Here is a 14,355-nt window from a genome sequence, read left to right on the forward strand (position 1 = left end):
ATAAAACACTGTGTACTAATATGATCCACTGGGGGGCAGTCTTCGCCAACACTGTGATCTCAAAGTGAGCAAAATATTGTTTGCCATTTCCAGATGTCAAAACGTTAAAGACCAGAAAAGCTCCCATTAAAACTAGTAGTATTTGGATAACAGCATAAAAAAAAGAAAATTCCTCTTTTTTCACATCTCTTCTCGCTGCTCCAACTGCAGTGGGGGTGTTGTTTGAAATTTCATTAACAGCAGTAAACGATCTTTCACATCCACACAAAAACTGTTTCCATGTGGGATGATGAGTCATAAGCATGAGACCAGAGAAAGACTCCAAGAGGATGTGGGAGACTGAACAGAGGATGGTGATGAGAAAAAACAAAGAGGATCAGAAAGGAGGAGGAGATGAAAGCTGGGGCTGTGGGAGCCAAAGTGAAAGAGCTGGTAGATGCGAGGAGGGCAAAGGGAATGTTACAGAGGCACTGCTACAGGAGTGCCAAGTGGAGAAATCAACAAAAGATAAAGAAATAAAATTATATCATTCTCATGACTAGTGCAGCTGTTTCCATGACCATGTGACCTCAGTTAACAGTTCCCAGATAATGGTCCATGGGGCTCCGAGCCCTCACATGTCCAATCTAAGAGATTTCCTAATCTGCTATTAAAAGTGGAGATATCCTGTAGGAGCAAACTTGGCTTCGACTGTGCCTCTGCCAGCCAAACTTGAATGGCTCTTTTATGAGTCCACCGTGTTTCATTTATGTCCTGCTCCCGGGGCCATGACCTTCTGACTTTAAGTAATTAAAGAGGAAATTAAGGTAGGAAAATGAATACAGATCACCGGTAGAGTAAAGGGAAGACAAGCAAAAGTGTGTTGTCATTTAATACAGCTTTAAAGTTGACTTGATTTTAAAAACAAAACATTTTTTAATGCCATTCATTATAAATCACCACCGAGTGCCAGAAGTCTTTTTTTTTTTTTTTTTTTTTTTTTTTAACTAGGACAGCTTCAGTGTAACACTATGCTTTCTGGAAAGTTTTAAGCTGAGGGAATGACATGGCTAAGGGCACACAGCAGACATGGCTTTTGCAATATGTGAGTCTCAGCCAGCTGGAACATTCATAATACACTTCTACCCCAACTGTCTGCTTTAGTTATACTTGATAAAAACTGTAAATTCTAGATATTTTTTCTGCTTTAAAAGAAAATATGTCTGGCAAAAATCCATGTTTATCATGCTGCAAACAAAAAACGACACTCAATGTATCCCACTAACATGTACATGTTAAAAAAAACAAAAACAGAAATAGTAGAAATTACCAGTATTCCTAGAAGAATTTCACTCCTAACCATAATTAGGCTTAAGATCAATGCTAACCATGCTTTTAGCACCTGTCATGTTGACTGGATGACTAATAACTCTTAAAAATGAAAAAAAAAAAAAACAGTTTTTAGTCAGGCCAGGTTTTAATGGTTTTGATGGCTGGGGCCCGGTTTAGGGAGTCAATAAATAGCTGAAGCATGCAAAACAAAAAGGCACGCATCAACAAACTGTAGTATTCTAATTCTAGTGCACTGTTTTGTATGTTGTTTGTTTTTTAACCATTAGTGCCATCTGTAACCTTTTTTTAAAACAGGAAGTTAAACTCCTGGCATTAAGTAACTCTTTTGCATGAGTGTCTTTGACTTTGGTTTTTTGATGGCAGAAGGAAAAGCTGTGCAGACCCCACTCCAAAATGCTGTACACAGGTTCAAATCATGCAACCTCTTGCTTTGACACAATAGCACAAACCACTGTTCCACCCAAGAGTTATTTATGAGCATGTGGAAGGTTTAGTCTATGCTAAAATGAAAATTGAAGACAGAAGCTCATTTTGTCTCATATGATATTAAATGTCAACCTATGACGTACCTAGAGGTAAAAGAAAGAAAGAAAGAAAGAAAGAAAGAAAGAAAGAAAGAAAGAAAGAACAGAGTGCTGCTGCTGGCTGCACTTTGAACACCCTGGAACAATTCCAAAAAAAGCAAGAGCAAAATGTTTTGAGTGCTTGCCCCCTTTCTCATTTCTCAATTTGCACATCCTCCATTCCTTTTCTCGCCTGCTTTCCTAGTGTCTTATTCCCTCCTTCCTCGGATGCATGTGGAAAAGGTGAGTAAAAGACACAAGGAGAGAGAAGGTGAGACAACAGGCATTTATTGTGTGTGTGTGTGCGCTGAAGAAGGTATGATCTACCTCTATCAGCTTACCACCGTTACCAGCCATCTCACCTGCCTTTCATTAGCTCTTGTGTGTATTTTTCATCTATTCCTCCCCAGAAAGTAATTTCAGCTGTTGTGTTAACTCATAGTTTAGTTATTTCTAGTCTGTCACTGCCTCTCTTGCAACATAGACCATATTCCTACCTTACCGACTTTAACCCCATTACCCACCTACCTTTTGTTTACTCAGTATGGGTTTATGACAAAATGCCTGTTGAACTAATGACATTCCCTTCATCATGAGCTGCACAATGTTTAGTGCTAATTAGCAAATGTCAAAAATGTAGCAAATAACCTGAAAGACATGCTAACATATCACCATGATGCTACAGAAACAGCAGCAAAATCAGAAGATAATGAAAGGTAAGAAAAAAAACTCACTCCATTTACTGAACTTGATGATGATTACAATTTATACCCAGAATAAAGACCTAACCTCACCTTGTGATAAAGCTTTAAAGCTCTTATAGAATTGGCTTTAACAGTATATTAAACTGATTTACCTGTTTTTACTGTCTGTCCATTCACTGTAGGTTTCTTTAAATCACCATTTTGAAGTGCTTGTGTTCCCAAAGGATTAGTCCCAACATTTCACTCTGGTTAAAAGTAAGCCACAGTCTCTCAATGCCATATTATTAATTTAGCTTTCCCTGAATTCTCTGGATAGTTCTGTGCAAGGCTGAGGAACATTATGTCATGTGGCTTTATGTTCCCCCCAGATCCAAATAATAGTTTGGATATGTTATCTTTGGATATTCTGGAGGCTCAGGTTCAGGGTTGGTTTTTTTCTTATGTTTTATTGTTTGTTTTTTTTTTTTACTATTCTTGGATGCTGTACAAATAATTTGGACATCTCTTCCCATCGGCACTGTGTAGCTTTAGAGAACACCCAGCAATTTAAAAAGCTATATGTTATGTATAGAACACATTATGTAAATAATGTGTATTCACAGTCCTGTGAATATTACACAGTATTTGCATATGGAAGAAGTCTTTATGGCCTAATTCTTAACGAGCATTAAGTTTGATGAAGATTAACAAACATCAGCTTATTTTTTATTGTGAAATTCACCATGGTACTGCAAACATTCCATAAGACAAAGACTCAAAAACTACACAATTTTACATTGCAAAGGTCTAAGGATAAGACTGCCTGAGTATGATGTTCATCTCAAGGAGTTCAAGTGCAGTGCCTGTACAAATGATGTGAGAATTGCACAATAAATTCAAAATAATGAACTTCCTGTTGTTTACATTGTGCTTTCTCATACATTTTGGGGGAACTTTACACATGCACATAAAAAGCAGACGTAGGGAAATTTCATTTAGATTTTCTACAGGGGCTCTGGAGAGCTGAACATTTGAACATTTTCAACCACTATGAACATCTGTGCAAATTGTTTGAGCATGTAGAAAAAATAGAAGAGGGTCGTATTGACATTTGCTAAAGTTGAAGGTACACACTAAGCTGAGCACAGTCACTGAATCACAGCAGCTTAACAGACTGTGACTCATATAATTCCAGCTGTGCGGTTCTAAAATAGTTCTCACAACCTGCATGATGGTGTGATTAATAAAAGCTAAGTAAATATGGTGAGAATCACGTAATTTATCAGCAAGTGTTTGAGCTGCATGCTTCAGATCCTGTGTCAGAGTTTGAGGAACAGCTGCAACCAGTATGAAGATGTGTGCAATACTAAAACTTAGAGGTGTTTTGGGAACAGTTTGTTTGGCTCACATCTACATTAATTACAGAGTTTTGCATTGTGTTCTGAGACAGACTGAAATATATTGTGTTGGGTAGCTGCTGAGCTGGCACATGTGCAGATCCCAACTTACAAAGACCAGAGGACTGCAGAAGGTCCCACATCATGTGAAGAAGAGTCTATGCATTGCAGTGAAAACACAAAGGATGTTTCAATGTGGACTTCTAAATGAAATCTTTTTCCTTGTATTTTGTTTGCTGTAGCTGTATTTGTTCATTGGTTTCCTGCTTAAGGATCAGAGTATCATACAGTGGGTTGTTGACTGACTGGTGCAAACTTAAAGATGGTGTGTTTTTGCTCATTTTTTCTGCTTCTGATGTGTAAGAACATGTCTCCTGTACTTGCATCCGCCATAAAATCTATGCCTATGACTTACAGTCAGCCTTTTCTTCTGGAAACCACCTCACCAACACAAGTGACAACCATAATTTAGCTATTGCTCACTCTTGCAATCCAGGCAGTTAGTATGCACTAAACCAGAATTAGAGGAATTTCAATGCAAAATAGACCAGACCTAATCTGGGTAAACATAAAAAGGAAAACTGAAGATTGTGGTTTACTTTGCTTCAAATTCAACAAATGTGAAAATCTGGACTGCAGATTGTTATGGAACAAGTCTACAAAAACCACTTCCATGTGACTTTGCACTGGTTGGCAGTCTGGAAATAAACCAAAAAACTGACAGAGTGAGCTGCTCAAATAAAAGCTGTACTTGTTTTCTGGACTTGCTGTGTGAGTGCCCCTCCTTTCTAAAATGATTGTTTCCATTTGTGCACGTCTACTTGAAGTTGACTCGTCATTGCAGCTTTTCTATGGGTTCCTGTGGTAGAAGCATATAAGCAGCCCTGTAAACAATTAAAAGTATTTTTGATCAACTATGGGACAAGATTTCCTGCAACAATGAAGTGACTTGTTATCGTAAGCATTCCTTCCTGATTTCTTTTCTGAAATCAAAGCAGATTAATCTTAATTAAATTATCTACTTTGCAAACACTTTTCACACTGATGACTCAGGATGGAAGGAATGTTTTCCTGATAGACAGGAAATGGACGTAAGTTTTACTGCTGTCTGATTAAAGTACCTCAGCATGAAATGGAAAAAAGAAGGGGGGGAACCATAATGGCTACAATTTGTCAATTTGTTGGCTAAACAACAAATCTTGAATTTTTGTTCCTAAGACACCAAATCACTATAACGGAGAGAAGGGTTTTATGAATTTTTCACTCAGTATGAAATAAAACTGGCTTCTCCAAAATTAAACTGCTCCTAGAAAAACAAGTGGATAATCATCAATGAACAAAAAAACTCTAGGAACATGTTTTTAAGGGTCTGACAATCAATGCTAAGTTGAGCTTAAAGGCTCTGTGTGTCTACACAGGTGGTTATAATGTTGACTTCTTGTTAGGTAGTATCTGGCAAGAAGGTGAGCTATGTCATACTAACACAGTAGTAACATCGCTCCTGTGCCACAGACTGTATATAAAAGGATTTATTTGTTAGTGTATCCATTTTCTCCCACTTGTCCAATTCCAAGTCACAGGAGGGGCTGGACTTAATCCCAGCTGTCATAGGGCAAGAGGTTGGGTACACCATGGACCGGTTGGTAGTCTGACACAGACAAACAGGCAACCACTCACTCCAACAAGCAATTTCAAATAACCAAATAATCTATCCCTTCATGACATTGGATTGTGGGAGTGTGCCAACTGCACACAGAAAGGCCCCAGTCTGGATTTTAACCTGGGACATTCTTCCTGTGAAGGCCTCCACCACAATGTTGTCATTAACTTGCAAATGGATTCCAGCCCTATGTCTTGGATTAGGGCTGGAAGTGATAGTCCCATTTGTTCTGCATTCTCTGTAAACTCAACTTGCAGCAGGTGCAGAACATGACCCAGGTGCAGATGATGCAAATAATCTTGAAACAATCATGTTAGTGACTCTAAATGTATGTCCTCACATCTTCCATAGTTTTGAAGGTCTAACAAATTGTCCTTAGCTTTTGGCTATACAATAGAGATGGGTAAGAAAAATCTGCCAAAGGACCAAAGGTTTTGAACCAGCCTCATACAACAGGTAGAGAAGCCATAAATAGATTTAAAAGTCAACACTAACATTTTCAAATCAGTTCCGATACATACTAAGAATCCAGTGTGCTTAGGCCACACAAACAACAGGTGATGTTGTTACCTCTTTGTTCTTGTTTGAAACCCAAACTGTTAAACCTACAAATAAGTATAGACAAAAGATGAAGAATTACATTCATAAAGTTTCAAATTTCCTCTTAAAAAGTGAGTTCCTAATGTTTTGGTTTATTGAAAATCTTTATGATTCAAGCTGTCATCCACATACAAACACAGGAAGCTCTGTTGGACATGCACCTGAACAGTGTAATGAAGTGTTTTGACATTAAACATTTTCCTGGCAAACTGCACACGACGTCAGATTTCAAGCATCTGTCGCTCTTTAAACAACCTGAGGAACGTGAAATGAAAATACTCCTTAATCTGTTTCTCTTCCACTGGAAGCAGCTGAATTCCTCTTGTGGTGATGTTGCTACCTTACATGGAGGTCAGGGACCTCAAGGAGTCAGTCACTGTAAATGAGCCCAGTTCCCTTTCCCTCAGTACTAATCAGTTTGCAGCCTCTGAAGTGAATTGCGGGCAGTTTCTTAATCATCCTCAAAACCCTGTTTCTTTTGTTAACAAGTATTGTTGGGTCAAGAGTGCATTTATGGTTTTAATGTATGCTGAGTACAGGCAAAGTGGTATGTAATCAGTAAGAGCTGCACTGTGTTTGTTGTTGGAAGCCTCGGTGGGATTTTACTGCAAGATTTAACTGAACCAAAGGAAAAGGCTATGAATGTAGAACTCATTTGTGGGAAGAGATCCCAACTTCATAACTGGCGGTTTCAGTTATTTCAGAAGTTATACGGTTATCTTTGTTTCATGGAGCATAAACATAATGCATAATTGTCCTCATCATAAAATCTCTCAAGTGCCTACAATCCATTACTACTCCCAGATTTTTCTGATTAAAACTTAAATATTTAGAGTTTAAAGAAAGATTTTCAGTGTTAAGTGGCATTTTGCTCTGGTAACAATAGCTCATGAAAACAACTGGAATTATGTGCTTTGGCCACGATCTAATGAGAATTACATTTCTATTATTCTAGTAGGGTTTATTTTTTTTTATTAGGGCAGATGCAACTCCCTAAGTAGCAGGTTTATTGTACAAAATAGGGACGTTCCTCCATGACAAACTTCTTGTTCAACTTAGCATTAGACATCAGAATCACACGAGCTTAACTAGCCTTCTACTTTATTGAGAAATATCTGATCTAAATTATCAGACTGTGAAAAGACTTCCACGAGGAATCTGTCAGCCCCACATTTACTGTAAAATAATTTAGTCTAAAAGGGGAACATTTTTCCAGGACTTACTGGGGAAACTTTTGTTCCTTCTTTTGCCTCAGAACTCTTTGGTCTTTCACTTCAGACATTTAACTTGGCAGAGCCAAAGTTCACCAATCCAGAGAGATTTGCAGACTGTATGCTCAGCATTTAGGCTGACCATGAATTAACAATAGCAGAAAGGCGTGCTGGGGATCCTAGAAAATGCCCATTTTGAATTCAAGTAGGCACTGAGGAAGGGAAGAGCTGAGTGTCCTTGTGGTTTCTTATGTGACTCAGAAGTTGCGGATAGCAGAAGTGCATTTACTGCTCTGCTGCTCAATGTGAAACTCATTACAGGCCCCTGAATTTTATGGCTCTTGTGGAAAGACGCAGAGCCAGCAGTATGAGTCATCAGTGGATGCATGTGTGCTGCTACAGCAGTAAAAAATCCTCACTCCTTTCCCCTCCCCTTGTTCTTTTGGCCACAAATGTTATAAAACCACCAGGGACGAAGCAGGGCTCCCACGCTCAAGGTTTAACCTTGCCAAGTTCATCAGCTGGAAAGTAGTTGAGCAAACCAGAAACATAATCATTCACCAGGATCACTTTGTCTATAAGACCTTATTAAATGTACTTTTGCTTGGTTTTCCTAACATCAAAACACACTTTTAACCACCATTTAGTATTTCACTCATATTCAGAAATGGTAATGCAGTTCAGGCTGGTTTTTCAAGTCCAGACCGCACATTTTTCAGTGATTTTCTTCAGTTTAAGTTTGTGGCTCAAACTTCCATGGTCTTCCATCCAACAATGTTTATGCTGGCTCTCTCATGGCCTCTATATGAATCATCAGCCTGTATGAACTGACCACACAACCACAGGTTTGGTAAATGCACCATATGGTGGAGCCAAAGGAGCTGGTTGAGAGAAATAAAAGTGACTCCTCATGATAATATGCTGTCATAAAGTGGATACAAAATTGTTTGATATCGGGTTCAAATTGCTCTTGTTTGTGATTCAGAAAGAAATGAAAAGGGTTTCAGCAAAATGACAAGACTTTACAGGCAATTTGAATACAGAAGCTGAAATATTTAACTTTTAGTGGTAGTGCACACTGTAAGAGCTAATCCATGAAAATGAAAAGATTTACTTCATGCATATTTGGCAAAAGTCATCTTCTCAGATGGACAGACAGCTGTGATATTTCTGTAGCTTCAGAACAGTTTTACTTTCACACTTTCTGTCATGAAACTGTATTCTTTAGTTTCACGACAGACCTCAAATTTCTGTCTCAAACCCACCTGAATTTCTAGGATTTTCTGAAAGTTTTCTAAGTTTTCTAAAACTGTCTTCACAGAATTCTACTAAAATGTTCTGAAGCATCTGAAAATGCATCATTGTCCATCTGTCCATCAATTCATCTTTGTTCTCCTTCTTATCTATATAAGGGTAAGAGAGTGTGGCTGGAGCCTACCAATAAATCATGAGCTGTCACAAGGCAAAAGGCAGGAGAGGTCGTCAGTCTAGTGAACCAAAATCTAAGTGAACCAAATCTAGATAAGGTGTAGTTTTTAACCTGTTCTCTGGTCTTTTTGACCACACCTTGTATTATTTGTCACGCAACCTATATTTGTATCATGGTTTAATACACTGTGGTGGGGTGCAGTTTGTGGCTCGGCTGCAGGAGAAGGTTGGAGCCATAGGTTCAGGTGTGGTGTCAGCGGAGGCTGACCAGAACCTGATTGTCATGGCTGTTTGTGGGCAGGCCGGACCCAAAATGCAGACTCGCTGAGGCGGAATTTAAACTCAAAGTCCACTGCTTTATTGCAGGTATAAATCAGGAAACGGAACAGAACGATGAAGGCATGAAAGTGAAACACACAGGCCAGAATGAGGGTATGGCACAATGACGAGCAGGAGCAGACACAGACACTAAATACAAGAGGAAATCAGGGCAAAGGGAAAACACCTGGAAGACACAGCTGACATCAATTAACAGACAGAACTGGCAGACGCCAAACTAGAAACACCAACGTAGTGCACAGCCTGTCAAAGTAATGCAGGACACAAACTGGCACAGAACAAAACCAATACTAAACACTAGAAATCTCAAATTACAAGAAAATGATAAAATAACAATACACAAAACACTGGGTCACCGACCCAGGACCGTGACACTGATGACTATTGTCTGATCATGCCTTCTGTATTTGAGTAGGGCGTGCAGAGTGAAAGGATGCAGCTGGAAAGTTGCACAAAGGAAACATATTTTGTGGTACTGTAAATAAACATCTTTGAATGTGTACTTTATCATGCCACATGCACTTTAGAGAGCATCTTTTATCTTCTTCAACCCAAACATACATTTTCTTCTATGCCAACACTAGCTAGCATATGGATAAGATATATAGGATAACACTAGCTCACACAGATTCCATATGAATGATTTAAACCTAGAATCTTCTTGCTATGAGGCAATGGTGGTAATCATAATACCACTCTGCTGTCCCTTACTTTTTTCCATGTCTTGAAAATTCTGACTAAAAATTCCCATGACATGCAATCTGCAGTTCACATCTACAAAACCCCTGCAGAAAACACAGGATATGAACATTTTTTAAATTCATGGCTAGAAAGAGACAAGCCCAAAGAAAAGTCACCAAAGTAAAATATTACATTTTGAATGAAAGGCTTCAAAGAGCTAATGAAAGGATTGCTGCTTTTTCAGATTCTCTATGACCCATTAATTACCTCACTATAACTGAAAGAATAGTTTCCTCTGTCACACAGTTCTGAAGTTATTTGTTTAGTTCAAATTCTGCCTTGTAGCTGCAAGTTGGAAGAGAGTGGTTTGCTTTGGCCTGTGCTGAATGCCCCGGCAGTGTATCACAGTGAGCCGCTGTCAGTAACTCACTCCATGCTATGGAAACTCTGACACACAATTACCAGTTTCTGTGTCGTTTTTTCTACATCAGTGAGTTCTGGCAAGTTGGTTTTAACTTCTGTAGGTCTAGTTTTACAACCTGTGAACTTGCAGTGAACAAAGCCCTGTGTTTAAAAACAAAAAAGAGACTTAATCTGTGTGGGTGGCATTCCCTCAAGTATTAGTAAAAGGTGATCTATGATCCAGGAAGCTGTATCCTACATTTAGGTCATCTACCCTGTGAAATCATTACACATAGTGTATTAGGCAAGACTGAGATGGTTTGGATGTGTTAAGGAGAGATAGTGGTTATATTGGACAAAGGGTGTACAATATCTATTTTCCTCCTCCCTGGCAGGATATTTGATTATTCATCAAATATCAGCGTAATTTTTGTCCTCGTGCATTAGTTTTGGTATAGTTATCTTGTTTTTGTCAGAAAAAAAGTTCATGAAAACTATGATAAAAAATTGTTTGGCAATGAAATGAACTGTGGTTAAAATAAGAAAAATACCCCCCCCCCCCCCCCACACACACACACACACACACACACACACCCCAAAAAGAAAAAAAAATTCTGATAACCCATTTGGAGCCTTTGTGTATACATCACATTATAATCTGTGTAAAATAACTTCTTAAAGTCTATTAAATTCCATAAAACGATCAATTGTTTTAAATTCATTTTATTTGTGGTTTTTTTCATGTTAACCGTTCGAAAAAGAAGATTTACAAAAATGAAATATACTGTTCAGAACTCACTGCTGGTGGCTGGATGAGTTACTGATTCATTGCATCAGCTCTTGCATATTTGATCAGTTTGCACCACAGTGTGTCATCATTGCTCAAAACAAACCATTTACTCTGATAGATTTAAAGGAGAAAAATGACAACTGTGACAAGTGTGTTAGTGATAAACTCCAGAAACATGCAACCCACAAATGTGTATATTCAGTATCTCAGAAGAGGATTACATGTGTACATCTGAATTTTAGCCGCAAGCAATGTAACCAATCTTTGACACATCAGACCAAAAGTACAAATTCCCACCCATGTAGAGAAAAAGACAGCACTGGTGTAAATACATCAAGTCTCACCACTAATTGTGAGCAGTTGTTTTTAGTTAAAGAACTGGTTTTGAATTATTGTCCTCTAGTGGAATGTTTGTGATATGCTAACAAGGTCTGATTGTATGTGATGTTTGTCATTTAAAATACTTTAACTAAAGCCTTAACAGCAAAGCGTGGAAAACCAAAACAACTAGATCAGAGGGCGAGGTTTTTGTCTATTTATGCATTATGTCTGGAGCAGTACTTGTAAAAAGAAAAGAAAAGAAAAGAAAAGAAAAGAAAAGAAAAGAAAAGGTTATATTTCATTGGTGTGGCCTTTTGCATATAGAGTATGTAGCCACATATAAGTAGATATCTGAACATCACCCTTATGTGTTTGCTAAAAATGATATTCCAAAGTGTTAATCTGCTGGCGGACGTAGGTTACTGGCCTGGTGGCCTGGCTGCCCCTGAGTGGATCCGGGGCGGGCGTGGGGGTTTGGGGTTCGGGGGTGCTTCGCCTCCGTGCTGGGGCTCTGGCTGGGCCTTGGGGGCTTCGGTCCTCGTCGGTGTGTCGCCGAGGTTGTGGGCGGGTGGGTGCACGGGGGCTCAGCCCTGGCGCAGGGGGCCTCTTGTGCATCGGCCTAACCGGGGGGCTCTTGAACTGGCAGGGAGGTTGTTCCATCTTTGCAGGAGTCCACTCTGCAGGTGGGGGAGAGACATAGGAGAGGTGGAGAATAAACTTAACCTGGGTGTCTGTGTCTTGTGTAGTCTGGGAGATGATTGAATGTTGGGGTGGGTACAGTTTCCTCTGCGGTGGGGTGGAGTGGGCTGCCCCGGGTCCTGTGGGGCTTGGCGGTGTTGCTGCCGTAGGCCCCGGTCTGGATGGGCCTGGGCTCCCTTGCCTTGGTGGATACCAGAGGACGGGGGTGCATATTGGGGTCAGCGGGGGAGCTGGCCCTAGGGAGGGACACCCTCCCCTCCCTTCTTTTCCTCCCCATCCCCGGCTGCCTCCCTCTTCACGCTCCACCACACCCACCCACACAGGTAGGGCTTTGGGGTGCGGGTGTGTCACCAGGGTGCAGGGGAGACATTCCCCCCCCCCTCTGTCCTCTTCTGGCCACCTGTGCCTCAATTTTATCTCACAACTTAGACATCCACATTACTTACACTCTCATAACACACACATATATATATATATAGGGCCTTGAGGGTGGGCACGTTAACGGCGTCCAGTAGACGGTCTGTGTATTCAAACCTGCCTCTGGCGCCGGTGCCCACCTCTCAATTTTAAATCCATGTAGACATTGAGGGTTCTCGGGAGGGGCCGTGCTAACACCTGCTGCTCTCTGGCAGCAGCACCATGCTCTCCCTTGTTTTAAATACACTTTAGAGCAACACGCAGCAACACTACACTTGAGCGGGAGGAGGGAGGTATGGGGTCTTAACACACCCCTGTTCTCTGCTAGCCATCGGGGCGGGGGGGCTGGGAAGAGATGCTGGCTGTCCGATTGGCCTCCCTGCTGCTGCGGAGCCTGGGGCGGTCTGCTTGCCTCCACCCCGGAGGGAAGGGTAACATCTCTTGGGTCTGGGTGCCGTTTCCATCTCTGGGGGTGAGGATACCTGGACCCGGGATATAGAGTATGTTTGGGGAGTGTGATTGTGTGTACATGTCCATTTACGTTTATTCCTGCGTTGGGTGAGTGCTGAGTGTTTGTATATGTGTGCATGAGGGTGGGAATGCATGTCTGTGTCTGTGTGTGCCTGTTTGTCTGTGTCTATATGTCAGGTCGGGTCTTAGACTTCACCTCTCTGGGAACTCCCAGGCCCTCCAAAGTGTGGAGGCCTATCTCCCCTCACCACACTCCCTGCCGGTGACTGATGCCCTCAGGGGTCGGTGCGTTGGTGGTTCTTGGTGTCCGGGGCTGGGCGCTCAGGTATGTACCAGCTCACTCCCGGTGACTACTTGGCGGGGCCTGGCGCCTGCTGCTCGGTCAGGCCTCTTCCGGGGCGCGGGGGGCCCTCGGGCCTCCGGCCTCTGTGCCTGCGGCTCGGTTCACTCTGGCACAGCTGGCTGCCGGCAGAGCCGGCGGGCACGCCGGTGCAGCCCCCTCTAGCTTCTGCCCGGTGGCTACTGGGTGACCCCTCATCTGGGGATCCTCAGCCCTTCCCATGAAGGTGGCACGGATGCCCCTCCGGTGGTCCTCCTTGGGCTCTTGCACTCTGGGGCCTCTGGATGTCTGGGGCCTGGATCTCCTCCATGCCTGCTTCATGCCCTGGGGGACGGGGCTATGGCTCTCTACATCCTCTAGCAGACCATTACATGGGGAAACCATTTGAATACAAGCGCGCCGATCCACACAGGTGTGCACATGGGTGTTCACTATTCGTAGACTTAAATCACACCTTTCTTGGCTGCTACTTCAAAGCACATTGTGCGCTGTCTGTCCTGCGTGCTGCACAACAACATTCAATATTTAGTATTTACTGCTGTTTACACTTAGCTAGATTAATGCGATGGTGTTGTGTATAGTATGTTGCATTGTTTTGTTTTTTTTTTTTGCTTGTTTTCTATTCTTTTTCTCTCAACAGGTGATCCCGGAGATATTTTTTCTTCCCCCCTTTCTCACTGTCCCTCTCCCCTTCTGTTTTTCTTTTCCTTCCTCTTTCTTTCTCCCTTTCCTATCCCTCACTCATGTCTGTCCCGTCTGTAACAACTGAAAATAAAATAAATAATAAAAACAAAGGTCGATCAAATGGACCAATACGGCAATGCCATGATGATCCATTTGGCAAAATAAATCCATTGGGTATCCTTGTTGGTCTTCAGACAACAATTCTGACAGCTAAAGAACCAAATGGGACAGGCGAAAAAAAAAAAAAAAAAAAAAAATCTGCTGGTTAAACTGCCTTCACTTTTCTTTCCAGTCACTCTTTCCAACCAAAGGAGAATTGGAGGCCCATTACTGAGTA

Source organism: Neolamprologus multifasciatus, chromosome 16 (genome assembly GCF_963576455.1).
Source record: "Neolamprologus multifasciatus chromosome 16, fNeoMul1.2, whole genome shotgun sequence".
NCBI lineage: Eukaryota > Metazoa > Chordata > Actinopteri > Cichliformes > Cichlidae > Neolamprologus > Neolamprologus multifasciatus.